The sequence below is a fragment of the Oncorhynchus tshawytscha genome, linkage group LG08, assembly GCF_018296145.1.
Source record: "Oncorhynchus tshawytscha isolate Ot180627B linkage group LG08, Otsh_v2.0, whole genome shotgun sequence".
Classification (NCBI taxonomy): Eukaryota; Metazoa; Chordata; class Actinopteri; order Salmoniformes; family Salmonidae; genus Oncorhynchus; species Oncorhynchus tshawytscha.
This window is the reverse complement of record NC_056436.1, coordinates 19,793,884-19,810,782: the sequence shown is the minus strand read 5'-3', so window position 1 is coordinate 19,810,782 and position 16,899 is coordinate 19,793,884. Positions and strand designations below refer to the sequence as shown.

Genomic DNA, 16,899 nt, shown 5'->3' with positions numbered 1-16,899 from the left:
AATTATCCTATCAGAAGCTTCTAAAGCCATGACATAATTTTCTGGAATTTTCCAAGCTGTTTAAAGGCACAGTCAACTTTAGTGTATGTAAACTTCTGACCCACTGGAATTGTGATACAGTGAATTATAAGTGAAATAATCTGTCTGTAAACAATTGTTGGAAAAATGACTTGTGTCATGCACAAAGTAGATGTCCTAACCGACTTGGCAAAACTATAGTTTGTTAACAAGAAATGTGTGGATTGATTGAAAAACAAGTTTTAATGACTCCAACCTAAGTGTATGTTAACTTCCGACGTCAACTGTACACTACCGTTCAAAAGTTTGGGGTCACTTAGAAATGTCCTTGTTTTCCTTGAAAACATACATGAAACGAGCAAAATGAATAGGAAATATAGTCAAGAAGTTGACAAAGTTATAAATAATGATTCTTAATTGAAATAATAATTGTGTCCTTCAAACTTTGCTATCATCAAAGAATTCTCCATTTGCAGCAATTACAGCCTTGCCGACCTTTGGCATTCTAGTTGTCAATTTGTTGAGGTAATCTGAAGAGTTGTCACCCCATGCTTCCTGAAGCACCTCCCACAAGTTGGATTGTCTTGATGGGCACTTTTACGTACCATACGGTCAAGCTGCTCCCACAACAGCTCAATAGGATTGAGATCCGGTGACTGTGCTGGCCACTCCATTATAGACAGAATGCCAGCTGACTCCTTCTTCCCTAAATAGTTATTGCATAGTTTGGAGCTGTGCTTTGGGCCATTGTCGTGTTGTAGGAGGATATTGACTCCAATTAAGTAATAGCCGTCCTTTTTCAAGATCCATTTAACCCTGTACAAATCTCCCACTTTACCACAACCAAAGAAACCCCAGACCATCACATTGCCTCCACCATGCTTGACAGATGGCGTCAAGCTCTCCTCCAGCATCTTTTCATTTTTTCTGCATCTCACGAATGTTCTTCTTTGTGTTCCGAACACCTCAAACTTAGATTTGTCTGTCCATAACATGTTTTTCCAATCTTCCTCTGTCTAGTGTCTGTGTTCTTTTGCCCATCTTAATCTTTTATTTTTATTGGCCAGTCTGAGATATGACTTTTTCTTTGCAACTCTGCCTAGAAGGCCAGCATCCCGGAGTTGCATCTCCCCTGTTGACATTGAGACTGGTGTTTTGCGGGTACTATTTAATGAAGCTGCCAGTTGTGGACTTGTGAGGCGTCTGTTTCTCAAACTAGACACTCTAATGTACTCTGTCCTCTTGCTCAGTTGTGCACCGGGGCCTCCCACTCCTCTTTCAATTCTGGTTGGAGCCAGTTTGCGCTGTTCTGTGAAGGGAGTATTACACGGCGTTGTACGAGATCTTCAGTTTCTTGGCAATTTCTCGCATGGAATAGCCTTCATTTCTCAGAACAAGAATAGACTGACGCGTTTCAAAAGAAAGTTCTTTGTTTCTGGCCATTTGGAGCCTGTAATCGAACCCACAAATACTGATGCTCCAGACACTCAACTAGTCTAAGGACAGTTTTATTGCTTCTTTAATCGGTTTAAACAACAGTTTTCAACTGTGCTAACATAATTGCAAAAGGGTTTTCTAATGATCAATTAGACTTTTAAAATGATCAACTTGGATTAGCTAACACGACGTGCCATTGGAACACAGGAGTGATGTACACCTATGTAGATATTCATTTTTTTAAATCAGGAGTTTCCAGCTACAAGAGTCCTTTACAACATTAACAATGTCTACACTGTATTTCTGATCAATGTGTTGTTATTTTAATAGACAAAAAAATAGCTTTTCTTTCAAAAACAAGGACATTTCTAAGGACCCCAGACGTTTGAATGGTAGTGTATATATATATTTATTTACTTATTTATGTGGCCAGCACCGGTAGAGAAATGTAAGATGTGCTTAGCTATCATCACCTAAACAATCTTCATCTATGTTCTGATTGATGGTGATTCATACATGTGAATGATTTACATTTGCACTGCAGGTAATCTAATCAATCGATCCTACCCGAAAAAACTAATGCATTTATCAGTCATTTTAAATAATGTGGGTGAATATATCTGAAGCTCAGACCCCTGTGATGTCGACACCATCAACATGAATGGAATGATAACCCGGGTACTGAGGAAGCCTGTTGCATAGTGCATTGAGCACAGCACAGACCTCGCCTTAGAAGCCAGACCTTTTAAGTGATCAAACGATATTGCGAAACCCAGGACAACCCATTTAGAGTATTACATAAGAGAGAGAAGTCAGCGCAGGCTAACCTGTCCAGTTCAACGAGGTCAGTCAATCAGACCATGGGATGCGTTTTACGTAATGAACCCCGCAAGTCCCTTGATCGATTTAATCTCTGTCAATATGTCATCAAAAGGAGGCTAAGTGTGTCTATTTAGAACTCATCGGTCGGCGCAACAGTAGATACTAGATTTATAAAACACACACATTTTACCATGTGACCTATTCACTCACTGCATGGATGGAAAACTAGCTCATCTTATTGTCAGATCACATTATAATGGAGATGATCTGGACACCATCATTGGAACCACTTGGTGAGGAAAGGAAGCAAGGACAGAAATAGACAGGCATGTGTGTCGGAGGTAATAGGGGGGCAATTTCCTATTCGCTGGATCTGAAAACCACCCAGGGCTGCATCCCAAATGGGAGCATTTTCCCTATATAGTGTACTACTTTCGATCAGGGCCCATAGGGAATTGCGTACCATTTGGGACGCAGACCAGGTCATATAGCCTAGCTAGCGACATGTGTGTTACATTTTGGTTAGAGTCGGGAACATTTGGAATTGATTTTGGTCGGTCTGAGCTGTTTTGGTGCTCTCCTGACAGAATGCCATTGGGATCAGATCACTCAGACTGCAGAGTGGAGCAGAGTGGAGCACTCAGGGTCTAGAGAGTTGCTAAGATCAATATTAGCAGGGTGCTGACAAGCCAATCGGCTCTTAGTTCCCCTGGGCTCTGATAGAAGGGTCAAATGTCAAGCCAATAGGGGATGCCTCCAGCCCTCTTCCATCCCACTCATGAAATAACCAGAGGCATACAGTCCCTGGTCCATGCAGGAATGCAGTTACACACACACACACACACACACACACACACACACACGGCTGGTTTAGATGCCTCTGATGAAAACCAACCACACATATACACACTCTTCACCATCCCAGACTTGATCCCTCCCTCTCATTCAGCCATATCTGAGCTAACTCCCAATTTTCTAAACTCATCCTTTTCCCCAGGACCCTGGATACCCACTGCTCTCCTCCCTTGTTGCCAGGGCTGTTTCTGATTCAGAGCCCTGCCTGCATTACATGTGCTAATCCAGCGGGATGAGTCGCTGGGATTGAACAAGGACCAGTGTGAGTAATGAGTTTTTATAGGCTAAGCTTCGGCTGCATGGGTCCCCCAGCTGCCAATCAAAGATGGGTGGGAGTCTCTGGGCAGTGTGCGTGTGTGTGTGTGTGTGTGTGTGTGTGTGTGTGTGTGTGTGTGTGTGTGTGTGTGTGTGTGTGTGTGTGTGTGTGTGTGTGTGTGTGTGTGTGTGTGTGTGTGTGTGTGTGGGCAAACAGTAGTGACCGAGCTGCTTCATACAGGGGCTAAGCATCTAACAACATCCATTCAGCCATCCATCCCCTTGGAAACGGATGCAATATTGAGCAGATAAGGAGGTGACAGTATATTCAAATCAGGACACAGCCAAAAACCAACTGCCCCATGCCCTCACTCTTCATAGAAAAATAGCGATAGGGAAACTACTAACTCAGAACAGTCAGGGGTATTAACACAAGGCCAAAGTTCTTAGACCCATTGACCTTTCTCACAGCCTAGCTCTAGTACTGTTAGAAAAACTCCACCTCCAACTCAAACACACAGAGTCATGGTGAATGCCAGACTAGAGTTCCAGTCACAAACAGAACCATGCTAACACCCACAGTAACACCCAGAGATCCTCAAACGGTGCAGCGGTGGACTTATGATAAACAATCTGACGTGCTGTCTGTGTGTGTGTGTGTGTGTGTGTGTGTGTGTGTGTGTGTGTGTGTGTGTGTGTGTGTGTGTGTGTGTGTGTGTGTGTGTGTGTGTGTGTGTGGCTCACCCTAGGAAGAAATGCATACGAGTCTCATTATAGTTTTTTTTTGTTCAGGGCTCCCTGCATTCCCAGCTCACACCACACATAGACAGACGGAGTGTTGTTTTCCCTTGAATTATGACAGACACATTCTGAGTACATAGCTGCCTAAATACAGAGGGAGTAAAAGGGAGTAGAATTCCACTGTGCCAGTAGCACACTACTTATGCTTCCCTTACAGTTAGTTGTCCATAGAGAAACAGAAGCAGCCACAGATTTCCACTAAGATCCATTACTGTGCGAATGTTGTTGTTCACCTGTTGAATAACATACAGCCAGAAGTCTTGTAATGCTTTCATTGAAACATTTTTAAACAATCTTACCTTTTTACACAACAGCAATAGATCCTCTTATATGGGTAAACATCCTCGTTATAAAGTCCAGTCCAGGCAGCGAAACAAGCTCCACAGAACAGAGTGAGTCCTGCTCTGCTCTCTGTTCTGCTCTCTGCTTTCTACAGGCAGGCAGCCAGCGCTACTAGAGACCAGATGACCGAGAATGTGAGAAGAGCTGAAGACAGAGCTTCCTATGTCTCCAGCAGTGAGATCACCACAATCACAGTCCAGGAAAGGAGAGAAACACATCCAGCTCCAGCCTCATACAGCAGAACAGCTCGGAACAGAAAGACCTCCTCAGCATGGACATAGCATTGTGACATCCACGGGTTGAGTCAGTGAAGCGTGGTCACTGAACTGTAGCTGTAGTCGAGCCAACTCCTCTGTCTGCACATAAATACACAGCTCACAGTCAGTCGCAAACTATCTATCACACAGAACTGCTTCTCTATTCTACAGTAACACTTGGACCTATCAATCTATCCAAGTCTAACTCACTGTAATCCAGTAAAGTCTCCCCACTTAAACGATCTCTGGAAGTGACTACACTGAGACAGCACACAGGCCGTCAGTCCACACTGCTCTGAGCCTATGGACAGAGACACACAAACCCACTGATGTTGGCTTCTGCTGCTGCTGCAGTCAGCCAGCCCTCATCCCTATGCCATGCCACACCCCCCAGTGCCCAGCGTGTTTCTATTGGAGGGAGTCAGAGCTGGGCTCCTCCCACTGCTCTCAGCTTTCTTTCTGTTCCACTTAGAGAAGTGTGTGTGTGTGTGTGTGTGTGTGTGTGTGTGTGTGTGTGTGTGTGTGTGTGTGTGTGTGTGTGTGTGTGTGTGTGTGTGTGTGTGTGTGTGTGTGTGTGTGTGTGTGTGTGTGTGTGTGTGTGTGTGTGTGTGTGTGTGTGTGTGTGTGTGTGTGTGTGTGTGTGTTTGTGTGTGTTTCCTGCCATATTGAAAGATCAATACTCTTAGTGACATGGACCATCTGTATCCAGATTGGGTTACACTAGCAGGAGCTCTATTGTAGAAGATCGACTCATCACACACCCTAACATATTATCTATCACTGACAATCAATCACTTCACAGACTAGGCCAACGTAACTTACATTGTGCTACAATGGATGGATCTGTCATCCTGCCTTCCATCCACCAGACAGACAGAGTTCATGTCCTAAGCTATTAAGGGAGTGATGAGGGCTTTCCTCACCAAGAACATATCACACTACTGTTTGACACACACGACAGACAGACAGACAGACAGACCAGAGACACACACACACACACACACACACACACACACGATAGACACACACACACACACACATACTGTATCTGCCTCTGAGGCAAACCTTTCAATCTGCTTTAAGACTCAATTTCCCACCAACCACCACCAGTATGTACAGCAGGTAACCTAGCAGTTAAGAGTGTTGGGCCAGTAACCGGAAAGGTCGCTGGCTTGAATCCCCGAACCAGCAAGGTGGAAAAATCTAAGTCGATTAAGGCAGCCCCCTGCACCTCTCTGATTCAGAGGGGTTAGGTTAAACACGGAAGACACATTTTAGTTGAATGCATTCAGTTCCCTTTCCCAGTGTTTTGACTTACGATTGTGATTCAAGTGGATAATCACCTTTGGGATCATTCTAGATGTTTTCCCCACCCATTTGACTCATATCAATAAAAAAGGAACACAATAGTCTACTATACCAATACTCTACTATACCAATACTCTACTATACCAATACTCTACTATACACACTGCAATACTACACCCAATGTAAGGTGGGGGTATGATTTCAAGCATTTTAGATTTGCAAAACACACTGAAACTTCCCTGAGGAATACATCTGCAACAGTTGCCCAACGTTGGAGCTGATAAAAACATAGCAGTAATGCAATGTTGAGCTTAAAAGGTTACAGCAAGTAACTCTGTTGATCCCAAATGGCACCTTATGGACCCTATGGGCCCTGGTCAAAAGTAGTGCACTAAATAGGGAATAGGGTGCCATTTGGGCTGCGTCCTCTGTCCACTGCAGTCCGTAAACAGCATGCTAGTGTTCCTGTGGATGACTGACCTTTGCCCAAATAATACCCAGCAGCATTCGCTCTCATGTTGGTGTTCTCAGATAGTTGCTAAGTAGAGGAATAAAAGGGGGTTTCCCCTGCTGCCAGAATCCTCTTTATGAGCCAATGGATAAAGGCTTGCTCTGATTTTTTGATTTTATTAACTCGGCACATGCCTCAGCCCTCTTTCTCTCAGTGCAAAGCCCTCTGGTGTACAAAGTCTCATTCACTAGGCTGTTGGAAAATACAGCATCATTCACGACACACAGTGTATCGATGACAATTAACAAGCAGAGAGCAACTTATCTATAATCTCACCATGCTGTGAAATGAATGACACACAGAGATACTGGGACACAATGCTCCGACAACTGGTGGTCTAGAGTCGACTAGTATGTGGACACAAGTCATTGAAAAGTATCCCATGGTATCAAAAACCCAGGAGCCAATCTAATGGAGCCCGTTACAAGCTATTCAATGGACTCAGCAATCCTCCTCCCCTCTAGAAAGAAGACTTTGTCCATGTCACAGAGTCACACAGAGCAGGACCTGGCTGCCCTCAGAGAGAGAACCAGTGTTTGCCAGCAGTCAGCACCCTGGGCTGGCCTGGCTGTCTACGGATGCCTGCCCAGTCTGCAGAGGCTCAGTGGCTAGCTGATACCAACTGGTGAGCAGTCAGACAGACTGACATTCCCCTGTGGGGCCAGACAGCTGAGGACAGCTCTCCCTCAGTCTCATTCACACAGCCTGAAGCCTGCCAGGCTCCTAGTAAATAACATGGCCACCATCACTGTTGTAATGAAACAAACTGGTCATGATGCATTCCCTCTCTGGGACGGACTAACTGACTCACTGTCAGCGTCTGTCTGTGAAGACTGTAGAGGAATGCCACAGATGGACGAACACACACGCACGCACACACACAGTCATCATATCACGCCGCTGCAAAAACACTCCTCTGATTACAGACATACTGCCTTTTAATGGGATATATGGGATATTCAAGCCATTTCTTATGACAGTGGTTGAAAAGCCTGGGAAATAAAACAGCCTGTGCATGTTTCATGCATGCTATGTTCACAGACGTTTGGAATCTCCTAAACTGTGTTTCAGTAAACAGTTCCGTGAAGGGAGAGTCTTGTTTTTCCCTCTGGGCGTGCCTCAACAGGATAAGCTGATCCATCGAAGGAGTGACACACAGACCTCAGTAACCCGACCTGGAATATCAGCAAGCCCTGGAGACAAATCTCACAATGGCTCATAATCTGACACAATCAATAACACAATGTCTCAATCACACATACACATTTCCAGCTGAATCCAACATTATGACAGACGTCTGCTGTGATGAATAGGGCTTGGTTAGTTACAGGACGTAGTTAGAACTTCACCAGGATGTAAACACTAATCATCAAAAGTTTCATGAAACATCCAAACATGATGACCATCCCACTGTGAGAATTACAGTTGGCTGAAACACATGGCACTGCTTTGCTGAAACACATGGCACTGCTTTGCTCGGGTCCCAGTCGTACTGTGGAACAAGCTGTGTCCTGTCGCTGTCATGAGCAGGGCACTTTAGTCAGTTAGCTGCGGCCTCATTAGCACAGTGAAGTGAGCTGTCAGACACTTATCTTAGATAGCCATAACACTGTTCACTGTGAGAAACATATTTACCCTGCCTGCATCCCAATTTTCTGGGAAGTGTACACTTGTGCACGCCTCTGAACAGATCTACAGTAAATAGCATTTGATATACGCATAAGCATAGAGTGTTTCCATCATATTTCTTCACATCTGTCATTTCCTTTTAATGGGAAGTGGGCAAGTGCACAAGAAGGATAAAGAATTGGGACACAGACCCTGTTTGTATGCAGGATACTAACAACATTCAAAAGAATGTATATATCATCCAATCACACAATCCCTCGGCTGACTGGAGATAGTCAGCAAGAGGCCGTCTGGTTTCATCCCTATGTACCTCCCCATGTTGCCCGACTGTATTCCAGGGCGTGTTCTCAGCATGAGCAAAACAGCTGGCAGGCGTATTCACAGTCATTTTCAGCCTCTCCTTGTCCCAGTCTGTAATCCCCACATGGTTTAAGATGACCACCATCATTCCTGTTCTCAAGAACTCATAAGTTTTCATGCCACAATAACTACCACCCTGTAGCACTCACATCTGTAATCATGAAGTGCATTGAGAGGCTGATTATGGCACACATCAACTCATCCCAGACACCCTTTACCCACTCCAATTTGTATACCGCCCCAACAGATCCATAGATTACACAATCTCAATTGCTCTCCACACGGTCCTCACCCACCTAGATAAGAGGAATACCTATATGAGAATGCTGTTCATTGACTACAGCTCAACGTTCAATACCAGTGTGCCCTCCAAGCTCGTCACCAAGCTTAGGACTTAGGTCTGAAGGACCTACCTCTGCAACTGGACCCTGGACTTCCTGACGGGCTGATCCCAGATGGTGAGGGTAGGCAACATCACCTCCGCCACACTAACCCTCAACACAGGGGCCTCACAGGGATATGTGCTTAGTCCCCTCCTGTACTCCCTATTCACCCACGACAACGTAGCCACGCATGACTCCAACACCATTATCAAGTTTGCTGACAACACAGCTGTGCTAGGCCTGATCACAGGAGATGATGAGTCAGCCGACAGGGAGCTGGCAGTGTGGTGCCGGAGCAACAACCTCTCCCTCAACGTCAGCAAGAACAAGGAGCTGATCGTGGACTACAGGAAACGGGGGGCTAGTACGCCACATTGACGGGGCCATAGTGTAGCAGGTTGAGAGCTTCAAGTTCCTCGGTGTGCAAATAACTAAGGACTTAAAATGGTCCAAACACATTTGGCATGGGCCACCAAATCTTCAAAAAGTTCTACAGCTGTACCGTTGAGAGGATTTTGACTGGCTGCATCACTGCCTGGTATGTCAACTGCAGTGCCCTCGATCGCATGGCACTACAGAGGGTGGTGCAGACAACCCAGTACATCACAGAGGCCAAGCTCCCTGCCATCCAGGACATCTATATCAGGCGGTGTGGTAAGAAGGCCCGGGGGAAAAAAAGACTCCAACCACCCAAGCCATAGACTATTTCTCCTGCTTCTGCATGGCAAGCGGTACCAGAGCCAACAGGCTCTTGAATAGCTTCAATCGCCAAGCCATAAGGCTGATAAATAGCTAACAATAGCTACACAGACCATCTGAGTTAACCTTGTATCCTCATTGACCTTTTTATTTTTTATTTTTGTCTCTATGCACACTCACAGAGCCCTACACACTCCCAGAGCCCTACACACTCACACACTCACGCCATCATCTGCCCACTCACACATAACATGCACATACATTTATACTGCCTCTGCACACATGGACACCCACTCACATACAAGCTGCTTCTACTCTGCTTATCTTATATCTTGATGCTAAGTCACCTTACTCCTGTACATATACACCTTCATTACTCCAGTATCCCTGCACATTGTAAATATGGTATTTGAACTAACCCTGTTTATAGTATGCTAACTTACTTATTGTGTTCTTCATATTTTTGTTGGGTTTTGAGTTTGAAAGAAAGGCATTTCAACTTGTGCATTAAAACTTGAAACTTGTTGTTATTGTTCAGAAGATCCCTTATCTGCTTACTGTAAGTTACTCAAGGTATAGACTCAGGGTGAAATCAGTGTCATTGAGTCATTGAGGATACAAAGTGCAAACAGATGATGTATGGTAGCACCAACAACAAATTCAGAATCCTGGTTCACATCGGACAGATCAGACAGAGCTTCCTTCCTACTTGAGGTAGTTAAAAATACAATTCTAAGAGGTCAGAGTTTGTTTGGAACATTTTGATATGCATGACCAACATAAGACAGTTCTTCGAATTGAGTCAGAGACCAGACAGTAGCCATCAATTCACCTCCCATCTGTTGAAAGGATCAGAGCTACCTGACATCCTCCTCACCGATCCAGGATATGAACATTTATAACCACATCAAGTTTTATGTTGGAAAGATACCCGGACCTGGATGTCTCAGACCTCAGCAGAATATGATATTCTTTGAGGAGGACATATGCTGTATCGGAGGTCAGCCCACCCATCTGCTTTACCTCTGACCAAAGGAGTTACACAGAAAGTACCAATATGACAGAAAACATTTCCTATAAATGATCTTATGAAGAGAACAGTGAGGACGAGACACAGGTATAGGAAGCACAGCATGTCCATATTGAATGATAGAGGCCTATTGTCAATTTGGGGGAACTTACACAAGATCAGGAGTCCTATCAAACATAAATCACCTGCAGCCCATATAGGCCTAAGTTCAGATGGTTAACAAAAGACTAAAACTTTGATCAAAAGTGATGTGCCATGGGAAATCAATTCTTATTATGAACATTACAAAAACAACCCCATTGGTTTGCTTTATTTGGAAACCCCATCAATATTTAGAGTACAATAACTCACACACTGTGAGCAACTGCCCCACTCGCAATGACATTGACAAGCAAGCAAATACTGTAGTTGTTGTCAGTGAAAACAGCAACCATGGAGCGAGGAGCAGCAGGACTGATAGACAGATAGCTACAGATAACTATAAAACATCAACGCAAATGTGGGGTATTCTGTGCATGTCTGTAGCAACACTGTAGCAATCATTCATACCGATCAAGCATCATTGCAACATGGCAAGTCACATTGCTTCAACTTTTGTAACACTCCCAGACATTTGGAACAACAGTGTCTGTGAGACGTCCTACTTGGAATGTTGGTGACAAACAACTAAGGATTTCCAATGTGATTCACAGTAGAATGCCACCTGGGCTCTATGTTAGCATGTCACAATCAGACATTCATCTATTTAGGCCTGGCCTTGTGGGAAACCATTTTGGCTCAGAGTTTGATAGTTTCACTCTTGCCCCAAGGGCAATTCCATGGTGACAGATTAACGAGACTTACTTTAAATGTATACCAAACAAAAACCATTGATTTAAAAGTTTAACAAGCCACACAACTCTACGCATATGAATGATTACTTTTCACGATTTCCACAGAAAATGTTACAAAAGCACATTTACAGGAAGAATTGTGCAGATACAAAGTCTGGTAACAGAACAAAATGGAGGGAGATTTCACTGTAATTCTGTTACCAAACTTTGCAACTGCACAGTTTTCCAGTAAAAGTGTTTTTTTTTAACTGTGTAAATTGTTCAAATGAGTCATTGTGCATAGAGTTGTTTGTTAAACTTTAAATGGTTTTTGTTTGGCATACAGTCTCAGCGTAATTCCGTTACAACTTCATAGTTCGGGATCAGAGTAGGAACCGGCTTAGTTTGTATGTGAGGCTGACATTGTTTCTGAGTATGGTGATGTAGTGTGTCCCTCTAAGCGGAATGCCTGTTCACACTTTCTCTGCCCTATTAACAAATAAGAGAGTTTAATGATTCAAAGCATAGCACTGTAACACACTTGCCAACAATGGAAGATTATTCAAAACATTTCCAAGCTGCCTGCTCCTCACGCCTACTCAAAGACGCAGAGCATAAGACAGTGAAGAAAGAGAGCGATGAAGCACCTTGTATGCAATAGGGACACTTCCCAGCTACACTGTTGTGTGTAAAGTCCTATAAAACAGTCGGTAGTGCCTCTATCTCTGTATGTTTATGTATGTTTATGTATGCAGTGTGAGTACTGACAACCTCGTCTGGGGGGTTAGGGGAGCAGAGAGGGGAGAGAGCAGGGTTCACTGAGGCAGTCCTCTGGTCTAGAGGGTTTAAGTTGGGGGGAACTGACTGATAGGCTGCGCCTCTGCCTGAAAATGAATAGCACCAGATCACACCATTGTCCAGCCCCACTGAAGCACAAAGACAGAGAATGGGAAGTTCAAACAGCTACACTGGGCCATTGTTGAGCCTCACCGGGCCGACAGGGCTGGGCTCAATGGGTGGGGCAACGCAGGCAAAGCAGGGCTATAGCGGCCTCTGGGGTAGTCCCATCCATTTCATACTAGTCCTACAAAGAAACTAAATGGTGGCTGATGCAACCACCGCACAGGCTGTTGCTCCTCCTATCTGCCTGATTTTACTGTGGGTGGTGGAAGGGGTGTGTTGCTACCAACCTTGTGGTATTACGCAATGTCTGTCTCCACCACATGCAAATATGCAAGTCTTGAACAGACACACAATCAGAGAGTGAAACACACATACTAAAGTCCAGCAGAGAGCATACAGTACTCTGGTAAATCATTCTCCACAGCAGTTCACAGGGAAAGGCAGAAGCTGAGCGACCACTGAAGGAAAAACAACTGGCTTGGTTTCACTGAGTGAGATAGCTCATCTATCCTCATCAATATCTTGACATAGCAACAAAACTATTCTAAAAACAGTACATCATGACTTCATTATGAAGAAAAATAGAACCAACCAGAACTGTGCCAAATGGTATTGGTAGCTCCTCTACACATTTAGTGGAAGAGCTACAATGTTTCTCTTTTGCAAGGCTTTCCCAATTGTCATAGAGTTAGATCAACACTGGAACGTTTTATGAACAACTAGCCTAGTTAGAGTAGAATGCTCTACCTCCTTTCTCTACAACCGTCTACCCCTTCTGTACGTCCCCTCTACGGCTACATCTTCAGATGTCACAGGGGTAGAGCAGATGTCAGTCATTCATTCTCATTTATTACTGATATTATATTTATATGTTTTCAATGGGATTAATTACTCCATTACTTAGTCCCACTTTATTTGAAGTTCATCTTATGAAGGCTTCATAAAGCCCTACATAGATGCTTCACAAATCATCTATAAGCGTAAATCATGTCCTATAAAGATTCATAATGTGGCATGACAGTGTGACATAAGCAACAGTTTATTTGTTCACATTTATTCATCTTTTTATAGAGAATGAAATACAGTTACAGATGATTATTTGTGATCCATGTATGCAGTGCTTATGAAGCATATATGAATGCTTTATGAAGCCTTTATAAGATGTACTTCAAATAAAGCGGGACAAATTTCTTTACCAATACGTCATGGTGTCATTGTGCATGACTAAGTCTGGGACTGGAGCTGCTGTGAGCAGAGCTTTAGATGAATTTGAGGGCGGTGTGAACATCACAGAGGAATACTAACATCCCTCTCAGGACTCCTCCTCGCTCGGTATCGGTTCCTCGAGTGGAAATAAGTCCCGGTATCAAGTCTTGGCACAGCTCTGACATTCCCTTACGTTGAGATAGCTCCTACAGTACATACTGTACGGTACTGTATCAGCATGACCTCACTGGTTTTAATTGAAGACTTCTCCTCCCACACATACACACACAAGGGGAGGGGGTCCCAGACAGGGGAATGCAGAGAGGTCAGTAGTACTGTAGGAACCTGTGATTCAGGGCTGGTGAACCATGGGGAAATGTCTGCTGAACCATGCCTGGCGTGTTAGATATTAGAGGTCTGGATGAAACTCTGGGGGGTCTGGTCTGGATGATTAACAGCACTGTAATAATATAAGTGATTGTGAGACTGACTCAGGCATGTGATTTGCGTCAGCCCTTCAAAAAGCCCATCATATTTCAGAATGAGAACAGGTTAACACTTTGCTACTGGGGATGTTCTCATTAGCATGACTTGGGCTTGATCAGAGGCCTCCAGGCAGCATGCTATTATGCATGTCTAACATCACGGAAGTCATTGCAGTGCAGGGAGATAACCAAGACATTACCCATCTTCTGCATCATTACACACAGCAATTAGGGATAGATGCGTGCTGAGTGCAGACAGTTCAGCAAACATTGATGTTATCATTCTTTTAAATGCCTCACCTGATGCCAGGAGGAGAGGGGCAAAACTGGTACATGTACAAGAGTTGTAATTAGAGGTCGGCCGATTAATCGGAATGGCCGATTAATTAGGGCCGATTTCAAGTTTTCACAACAATCGGAAATCGGTATTTTTGGGTGCCGATTTGCCGATTAAATTTTTTTAATTTTTTTAAATTTATTTTTTTATATACCTTTATTTAACTAGGCCAGTCAGTTAAGAACACATTCTTATTTTCAATGACGGCCTAGGAACGGTGGGTTAACTGCCTTGTTCAGGGGCAGAACGACAGATTTTCACCTTGTCAGCTCGGGGATTCAATCTTGCAACCTTACAGTTAACTAGTCCAACACAATAACGACCTGCCTCTCTCTCGTTGCACTCCACAAGGAGGCTGCCTGTTACGCGAATGCAGTAAGCCAAGGTAAGTTGCTAGCTAGCATTAAACTTATCTTATAAAAACAATCAATCATAATCACTAGTTAACTACACATGATTGATGATATTACTAGATATTATCTAACGTGTCCTGCGTTGCATATAATCTGACTGAGCATACAAGCATACAAGTATCTAAGTATCTGACTGAGCGGTGGTAGGCAGAAGCAGCCGCGTAAACATTCATTCAAACAGCACTTTCGTGCGTTTTGCCAGCAGCTCTTCGTTGTGCGTCAAGCATTGCGCTGTTTATGACTTCAAGCCTATCAACTCCCGAGATGAGGCTGGTGTAACCGAAGTGAAATGGCTAGCTAGTTAGCGCGCGCTAATAGCGTTTCAAACGTCTCTCGCTCCGAGACTTGGAGTAGTTGTTCCCCTTGCTCTGCATGGGTAATGCTGCTTCGATGGTGGCTGTTGTTATTGTGTTGCTTGTTCGAGCCCAGGGAGGAGCGAGGAGAGGGACGGAAGCTATACTGTTACACTGGCAATACTAAAGTGCCTATAAGAACATCCAATAGTCAAAGGTTAATGAAATACAAATGGTATAGAGAGAAATAGTCCTATAATTCCTATAATAACTACAACCTAAAACTTCTTTCCTGGGAATATTGAAGACTCATGTGAAAAGGAACCACCAGCTTTCATATGTTCTCATGTTCTGAGCAAGGAACTGAAACGTTAGCTTTCTTATATAGCACATATTTCACTTTTACTTTCTACTCCAACACTTTGTTTTTGCATTATTTAAACCAAATTGAACATGTTTCATTATTTACTTGAGGCTAAATTGATTTTATTGATGTATTATATTAAGTTAAAATAAGTGTTAATTCAGTATTGTAGTAATTGTCATTATTACAAATAAAGTTTAAAAATCGGCCGATTAATCGGTATCGGCTTTTTTGGTCCTCCAATAATCGGTATCGGTATCGGCGTTGAGAAATCATAATCAGTCGACCTCTAGTTGTAATGTCCTCTATGCCCTTTTCTAATTGATTAAAAACAACTCATTGGGACTTAACTGGTTTAATGACTTGGATAAGTCTGATTCCTGGAGAATCTAATAGTATTAAATGACTAATCTGAGAATGGGGATGTCTTACATCTTTAGCCAGCCAAGTCTAGCTATAGGTCTCAAACCTCTAGTATTAGTATAATGCCTATGAAGAAGTAAGTTCCTGTAGCAGACTGAAGAGGTAGCCTAGCAGACAAAACAAAACAATTCAGAAAAGCACCAGGTGACTGATGCCAGTATAAAGCACCTGTCTCAGACTCCACCCATGAGTTCCAGGTGTGGTCCACCAATCTAAAAAGACCAAAACATCTGAAATGATGTATGTCCCCAACATGAAACCTCTTCATGAATAGGTATCACTGCTATTCTGACCCCCAGGGAAGAGTATAATTGAATAGAAATAGAATACAAACCGTAGACAGTTTACCAACACCCCTACATCATAAAGAGAAACTTGTTTGCTTGTTGATAGTATAACGTAATCACTTTCTCCCCTGAGAGTCTTGGCAGACATACTGGCATAGCTTCTAACTGCGGTTCAAGGGGGATTACATTGAATGGCAAAGCCTACTGTTGCCACAGTAGAGTAATACACATGTTGTGAATGCAGTCAATCAACACTGATGTAGCCTATAAACATATCCATCTCGCATTGTTTCCATCATTCATACCATAATTAGCCTACACAGTAGGCCTAATTAGGCTATACTGCACTCATAAAATTACTACAGATCAAAGCGTATTCAAAAAGCAGGTCGAATCTCAATGTAACTTGAATACTATGGCGGTTTGTAATGCATGCACACCAGTTCTATGGGTAGAACACAGGTTCTTTCGCCACATAGCCCTCATAAATACACTAACTGAGACAAAAGACACACGAAACTCGCAAGCGCAACCGCGTAAAGACATTCTTCACATACCAAGGTGATCAAATCACCTTTACTGTGTAAAATGTTGCTGACAAAAAGTGTCGGCGGCGGTCACAGGGATCTTTAATTTGCTATTCTATTGACATGTTATCCCTTCGTCCCA

General features: G+C 43.5%; 1 protein-coding gene across 4 annotated transcripts in view; it reads right to left on the bottom strand.

Annotated features, from left to right (window-relative positions):
- The window catches only part of daam1a (dishevelled associated activator of morphogenesis 1a), a 101,411-nt gene that overhangs the window by 84,211 nt on the left and 301 nt on the right, over positions 1-16,899 (bottom strand). For 2 of the 4 annotated variants that reach the window (XM_042325319.1, XM_042325317.1), the window contains exon 1: positions 4,488-5,145. The exons of 1 other annotated variant lie outside the window; for it this stretch is intronic. The gene's annotated coding sequence lies outside the window, so the exon portion shown is untranslated. Of the gene's footprint in view, positions 1-4,487; positions 5,146-16,899 lie in introns of those variants that run through there. One more of the 4 variants, XM_042325320.1, reaches the window with a different exon arrangement.